Genomic DNA, 7484 nt, shown 5'->3' with positions numbered 1-7484 from the left:
TGCAATTATTTCCTTTGCCTTTAAGGGAGTTTGATATAATTATAGGCATGGATTGGTTAGCTAAAAATCAAGCTAACATAATCTGTAACGAAAAGATGATTCATAGAGACTTACCGGAAAAAGGAAAGGTTGTAATTTACGGGGACCGACGGGATCGTTATTCTAGCCTTATCTCAGCTTTAAAGGCTCGGAAATATATACAGAAAGGATGTGCTACATTTCTTTCCTACATCATTAATATAAAGAAAGAAAAGGAAAAGATGGAGAATATTCCAGTTGTAAGAGAATTTCCTGAAGTATTTCCAGAAGACTTGATAAGTCTACCTTCGGATCGAACGATAAAATTTCAAATTGAATTACTTCATGGGGCAGCACCAGTTGCACGTGCACCATATAGATTAGCCTCTTCTGAATCAGAGGAGTTAATGTCACAATTGAAAGAATTGTTGGATAAAGGTTTTATCCGACCAAGTACCTCTCCATGGGGTGCGCCAGTGCTATTTGTGAAGAAGAAGAATGGATCAATGAGAATGTACATTGATTATCGGGAGCTGAATAATTAACAATAAAAAATAAGTATCCTCTTCCATGAATTGATGATTTGTTTGATCAATTGGTTGGGGCTACTTATTTTTCAAAAATTGATTTACGGTCCGGTTACCATCAATTGAAAATTCAGAATGAAGATGTGTCCAAAACGGCATTCCGTACACGTTATGGTCATTATGAATTTCTGGTTATGCCATTTGGACTCACAAATGCGCCTGCAGCTTTCAGGGATATAATGAATCGAGTATGTCGTCTCTATCTTGATAAATGTGTGATCGTCTTCATTGACGATATCTTGATATATTCTCGGTCGAAAGAAGAGCATGCTCATCATTTGAGATTACTCTTGGAATTGTTGAAATAAGAAAGACTGTATGCTAAGGTGTCGAAGTGCGAATTTTGGTTGCGAGAGGTTCAGTTTTTGGGGCATGTTATTTCGAAAGAAGGCATTAAACTAGATCCTCTTAAGATTGAAGTCATTGAAAAGTGGGAAGCCCCAAAGACTCCAACTGAAATCAGAAGTTTTCTTGGATTGGCTGGATATTATCGCAAGTTTATACAAGATTTCTCTCGTGTAGCCACTCCATTAACAAAGATGACAAAGAAGAACGTAAAATATGAGTGGAATGAAGCACAAGCTCAGGCCTTTCAGATGTTAAAAGATAAATTATGCAGTGCATCAATTCTATCCTTGCCAGATGGAATAAAAATTTTGTAGTTTATAGTGATGCGTCAAAGATGGGTTTGGGTTGTGTATTGATGCAACGTGGAAAGGTAATTTCTTATGTTTCAATACAGTTAAAGGATCATGAAAGACAGTATCCCACTCATGATATGGAATTAGCAGCTGTAGTATTCGCTTTAAAGATATGGAGGCATTACCTATATGGGACGAAATGTCAAATTTTCACAAATCATAAGAGATGATGGTTGGAATTGGTTAGTGATTATGATTGTGAAACTTTGTATCATCCAGAAAAGGTAAACGTAGTGGCTGATGCATTAAGCTGACAAGAGAAAAGTGGAACTATCAAGGCTGTAGCTTTACGAGTCGAGTTACTACCAAGTGTTCAGGAAGAATTGCAAGAATTTCAATGAGAGGCAATGAAGGAGCATAAGATGGCAGAGGATTTTGGAATTTCTAGAACAAAATTTGGGTACCATACTATGGTGGTCTTAGGAAACGTATTTTGAGTGAGGCTCACAAGTCACATTTTGCAATTCATCCACGTACAAATAAAATGTATCGGGATTTGAAGCAACATTATTGGTGGCCAGGTATGAAGAACTATCACACCCCACTAAAGCGGAAACACGGGGTATAACAGGTAAGCATTTCATAGCTCCAGTTGATAGATAACACCATTAAAATAAATAATCCAAAAATTTACAAATTTCATAACTCTACTGTTCATGATGAAAACAACATCATTTGCAAGAGTTACAAAGACTTGTGAACTGGTGTTATTGTGAAGTGCTTCCAAAACTTCCATTCTTACTTATTTTCCTGAAAAGCATGAAACATAAAACAACGTCAACTACAAAGAATTGGTGAGTTCACGGGTTTTCATTTGCACAAAATATTTACAATGCATAAATCTCTTCTTGCAAACTAATACATAACTTGCACAATATAAATGTAAATTTCCATTGATGCTTTAACACTTGAGACGCTACTGAGCCTTACCTGACCAATGTGCCCCATTAATTTACGAAATACCATCAGTGGCCCGTTCACTCACTTAGGTACCATGGTTCGTATAATACTACTTCAGCAGTGGCCCATTCGCACACATGAGTAGACTATAAAACATAGGTAATGTGCACCCGTTTTTGGGTGGGACTATCAACACAATAGCGGCTATCCATAATTACCACGGCCCGGGTACGTGCCTGAGTTAACTAGTAGCGTTTACGGAAGAGGACTTTTTAAAATATACTCTCAAGTGCATCGATTTATCATTTATTCATAGTGGAATAGCAATCAATTTTTCATGATTTCAACAATTTTTGACTAAACCGTTCTTATTGGACCGATTAACTCAGATTCTTGGTAAAGATTACTTACTTGGATGATCTGTTTAACAGTGAGAATGCAGCGGAAATTAGTAATCAACCAAAGTAGAAATCAATAAGAACACAGATGAAGATTAATGATGAACACAAGAGAGAGCTTCAAATGATTTTCAATTAGATGAAAATATTAACAATTACAATACTGAAGCACACTGAAATACAAGGGCCTACGCTGCTATTTATACAAGTCAATAACCGATTTTCTGACACGACCTAAAGTAAATTAATCTAAGTCGTTCTATCAAAATAAGTTACAGACAAGGACACGTGAGAAGCATGAGCAGCTAAAAGACCTAAGTAAAACAGCTAAAGAAGATCTAGACAGAAGACATGCTGCAGACCCTCTGTGAGACATCACAGAGGCTCTGCTGGATATAACTTGAGAGCACACTTGACGTAGAAGATAACTTCCAGAACCTCTGTGAGACACGACAGAGGTTCTGTCGTTTTGTCTTGAAGCATTGTCTTTCCAGAGGACCAGTTTCCAGAACCTCTGTGAGACACGACAGAGGTTCTGTCACTTGGGACTTGTACGCTTGAGCATCTTATGCTATTGGTCCTCTGTGGTCTTCTGTGACAGATCATCTTCTGTCAACMCTTGCAGTATTACTTTTTCCATACTTTTACATTTAAAGAAATGAGAGCTAACAATCTCCCCCTAGGTATGAAAAAGTAAATAATGAAATTTAAGTGAAGGGACATGACTTGATTGAAATTAAAACAAGAGGTGATAAAACATCATCCTCTGAAAGGTTTACAATTACAATGAAAGGAATTATAATGTAAAGAATTACAAAAACTTAAATGACAAAAATCGAAGCATAGGCCGGGTTCTGGAACGGAAGAGAATTAAACCATAGACTCTGGGAAGTCGTCTAYTRCGTAAACAAAATCTGACTTGATTGTTCTGTAGACACTGAAGATGAACTCTCTGAAGTTGATTTGAGCTTTAATTGCGTCCAAGAGAGGAGACACTTCACCAACCCTGTAATGTCTTCTATCCACCTCTGCCACTAAACACTTGAAAATCCAGTCCAACGTCTCTGATGAATACTTGTGAGCTTCTGTTGGGTCGAAGAATCTTAATAGCTCATCCTTGTCCAAATACACAAACCCAAAAACAAGATTGTGTAGAATGGTGTTTGGATAGTACTTAGATACCCAATTAGGCCTGCTGTAAGGAGGAGTGATCTTTAAATTCTTCTGTGCTACTCTCATGGCCAACTCAAAATCCTTCTGGCTAAAATACATCACTTGCGCACGCATAACTTCAATCAGCCTCTTGAGAGAAATTTGGTATGTTTTCTTCCTTTCCATGTAGATGTTAAGGATCTTGTTCATATATATGACATCATACACGCAGAGGTTATGAAGATCTGCATCACTGAACGTGTAGATGTTGTCGTCTTCTCTCTTTACAACATACTGTGAGTAAAGCACGGTCTTCTTTAACAGAGTCCTTGGTGAGATTGTCACCAAAGAAGTGATCATGTGGCGCGAGAAGACCTGCTCAGGAGGCCTTGTTAACCTGGAAAAGTGAAATTTGGCTACGGCAGAAGGGATATCAGTGAGCTCTGGGTCATAGGGTGGCTCTGTGTCGGTTACAGAGTACTTCCAAAAAAGAATTCCTTTAGGGTAGTGACAGCCTCTGTGCAAACGTTTTGCGTCAAAATGTTGTTCATAGATTCAAGAATTTCAGAGACCCGTCCTCCCTCTGTAGACTCTGGCATCTTCTGTTCTTCTTCTTCTTCTTCTTGCAGAATCGGCCTCTGGGTCGATCCCTCTGCAAGGATGGGCTTAACGGTTCCTAGCAGGGCATCAAACATACCCATGGACTTTGTTTGGACTTGTGGGAAAAAGGATGTTGTGGCCTCTCTTTCTCTGTGGTGCATAGGCACTCTGCCCTTCTTAGCCTGAGCCTCTGCCAGAGARATCTTCAATACTTTGAGGAGCTCAGGGTCATCAGCATATTTTTCTTCATTAATTGGCTCTGGAGTTCCTGTGCTCGATGAAGACCCTTTCTTTGAARAWTYTACAGCTATGGCCTTTCCCTTGCCTTTAGGCTCTGCAGCCTTTTTCTTGCCTTTGTCAGCAGCTGTAGACTCTCCAATCTTTACACCTCTGGCAGGTGCTCTGGCGGATGTCTTCTTCTTAGATTCTGGGGCCATGGCCATCTTCTTTTCCTCCTTATTCTCCCCCTCATGACGATCATCATCACCATTATGATCGTCATGGCCCTGGATGGCATCAGCCTTGCATGAAGTTAGGGGAGCCCTCCTCAAATGACGCATAATCTTAGTGGCCGCCTTGTACATTTTCTCTATCAGCTTTTCGGCACCTGCAGAGGCATTCATCACATCAAGTTCTGTGGCCCATTTGAGTTTGGAGACGGTGCTGAGGACTTCTGCACGAAGGAGGTCACCTTCCTTTACGAGCTTGGAGGTGCAGTCTCTGATGAGATCGTTGGATGTAAGGATCTCCATTTTAAGTGCTCCGAGATGGCCGGTCACAGAATCCCCTAGGGCATCCACCATAGCGTCCAGTTCTCTGTGAGTAGCCAAGTGATTGATGTTTGCCCTTGAGGTTGACGAGTCGAATCCATAGGTGACTGCAGAGGAGAACATCTCCTTGATTTCGTTTCTGAACGATGAGTAGTTAGTGTAGCCTGCAGAGACGAAATCGGCTGCAAACTTGGCGGCCATCTCTGTGAGTTCGTCCTTAAGCGTTTTGATGGAGGAGGGGTTGAGTGTCATCGCTTGGAGGGCCTCTGTCAAATCATCCTTCTTAATGACAGAGCTCTGAAAGGTTATCAAGGTAGACTTCAACTCTGTAGTGATGGCGGATAACTCCTTCAGAGCCTCTGTAAGCGGCGACAGATCCTGTGGCTGCGATCGTGAGATGAACAAGCTTTGCAACTCGTCCATCTTTTTGAACAACTCTTTGGCAAAGGCGTTAAGCTCCCCCTTTATCATATAATCATTCTGGGAACTTGGACCACCAACACATGGTGTTCCTTTGGCCTCGGAGCTTGAGGCGCCCTTAGCGGCTGGCATTTCGTAGCCTGCTCGGGGACTTCCACCGTATCCTCGCACATCTCCTTGAGGAGAGCCTAACGGTGTTCTGTAGATCTCATGTCTGGTAGTTTCAGAGCCTAACCTGACATTTTGATCTAGTGGAGACAGAAGGTGTTCTAGACCCTCTGCCTCTATGGTTCTCACCTGTGCCTCTGAAGCACGTTTTTGTTGATCACTCTGTGAAGAGACAACAAATGTCTCTAGGGGTACTGTCGAGTCCTTGGGCGATTGGACTCTTTTGGTAAAACCTTCACCCTTTTGAAAGGATGAAGGAGTATGTTGTGGTTCCCAAGGTGTGCGATCCACAGAGGACGAAAGATTGTCCTCTGCGGCGGTAGGCTAGTTTGGGTTCAGCAAGTGCGTGCCTTCTTCAATAGAGGTTCCCTCTAGAACAGGGCCTCTAGGAATGTGGGTTGCACTAGGAGGTGGGCTGGGATGTGTGCCTTCGGCATCTTTTGCGCCCTCACCTAACTCCTCTACCTCTTCTTCTTCGTCATCTATGATGACTTCTGTCCCCAACTGAGATTGATCAATTGGTGCCCTGAACTCCTTATGGACATTCGACAGAACATCCTGAATTTGTTTTGTTGGGGAGTCGTTGAAGACCATCTTACGCAACCTTCTGCGTTTGGGTGTTGCTGCAGCCTCTGTCGGGCTTTCTTCTGCGATGGCCTCTGTGACCACAGGTTCTGTGATCACAGGCTCTGTTGGATCAGCCTTCTTTGTTTTCCTCTTCTTAGGTTTTGGCAGAGGTGCAGTTGGGCCCTCTTCCTCTACGGGCCTCTTTTGCTTCTTCGACTTTCTCACAGAAGAGTCGGTACCCTTCCGTGTTTTCGTCTTTTTGCAAGGAGGACTTGGGATTCTAGGGGGTTCCTCTCTCACCTCACCAGCCACTACTGGCTCCTCCGTTCGTCCCTCTACTCTCATTTTTTCGATTTCCGCACCTACGGGGACACCTATTCGTGGTGGGGTAACAGGGACCGGTTCTAGTCGCCTGTTAGCACGTCTATAGGATTTTCGATCATGGTGGCTTAAGTACCTGAGCATGGCCTTTGATAGGGGCCTTGGACTTCTGTAGCCATGCTCGTGCTYTRTAGGTCTAAACTCCTTGAAGGGGTATAGCTTGGCATTCGGCTCCACAGAAGGCAATCTTGCTGCCAGAAGGTCTCCAAAAGCCAAACCAAGGAATCGTTAAGATCAGGTTTGGCTGGTTCATGTCTTCCTTGGCCTTCTTTTAGGCCTGGACCTTCATCTTCTCCCCTTTGTGACTGGCGTACTTCTTGTTGATGAGGCCGACTATGTCCTCGAAAATCAATTGCGCGTAGTCTAGTGGCAGATTAAAGTAGATGCCATACATTATTGACAGCATAGCATGGGATGATTGGTCATGGCTACCTACCTTCCCTGTGAGGCAGCAGTTGATGATGGAGAAAAGAGTGTTCAACATAGGGGGTAGTCCCTTACGCCTGAACTGTGTCCTTTTGGTAATGGGGGTCGCGTAAGAATGGAGCTCCAGAAATTTGATTAGTTCTTCATCAGTGGGAGTAGGAGCATAAGCATTTAAGTTCAAATGTTCAAGAGTGGGCAAATGGAGGGCTGTTCTCAGGGTTTCCACATTTAGTTCAAGAGGGACAAGGGATTTATTTATTGGATGAGAGGCATAACCAACAATGGTTAGCCCAGTATTATCGAGGGTGGTTATGTAGGCACTCAAYAGAAATTGGGTAATGTAAGTTTCAGGTGTGGGTCGAGTGGCAGTCAAAGCATAGTAGATAGGGTGGTTTC

Source organism: Cynara cardunculus (genome assembly GCF_001531365.2).
Source record: "Cynara cardunculus var. scolymus isolate 2C chromosome LG 2, CcrdV1, whole genome shotgun sequence".
Taxonomy (NCBI): Eukaryota; Viridiplantae; Streptophyta; class Magnoliopsida; order Asterales; family Asteraceae; genus Cynara; species Cynara cardunculus.
Note: the sequence above shows the minus strand (reverse complement) of the source record.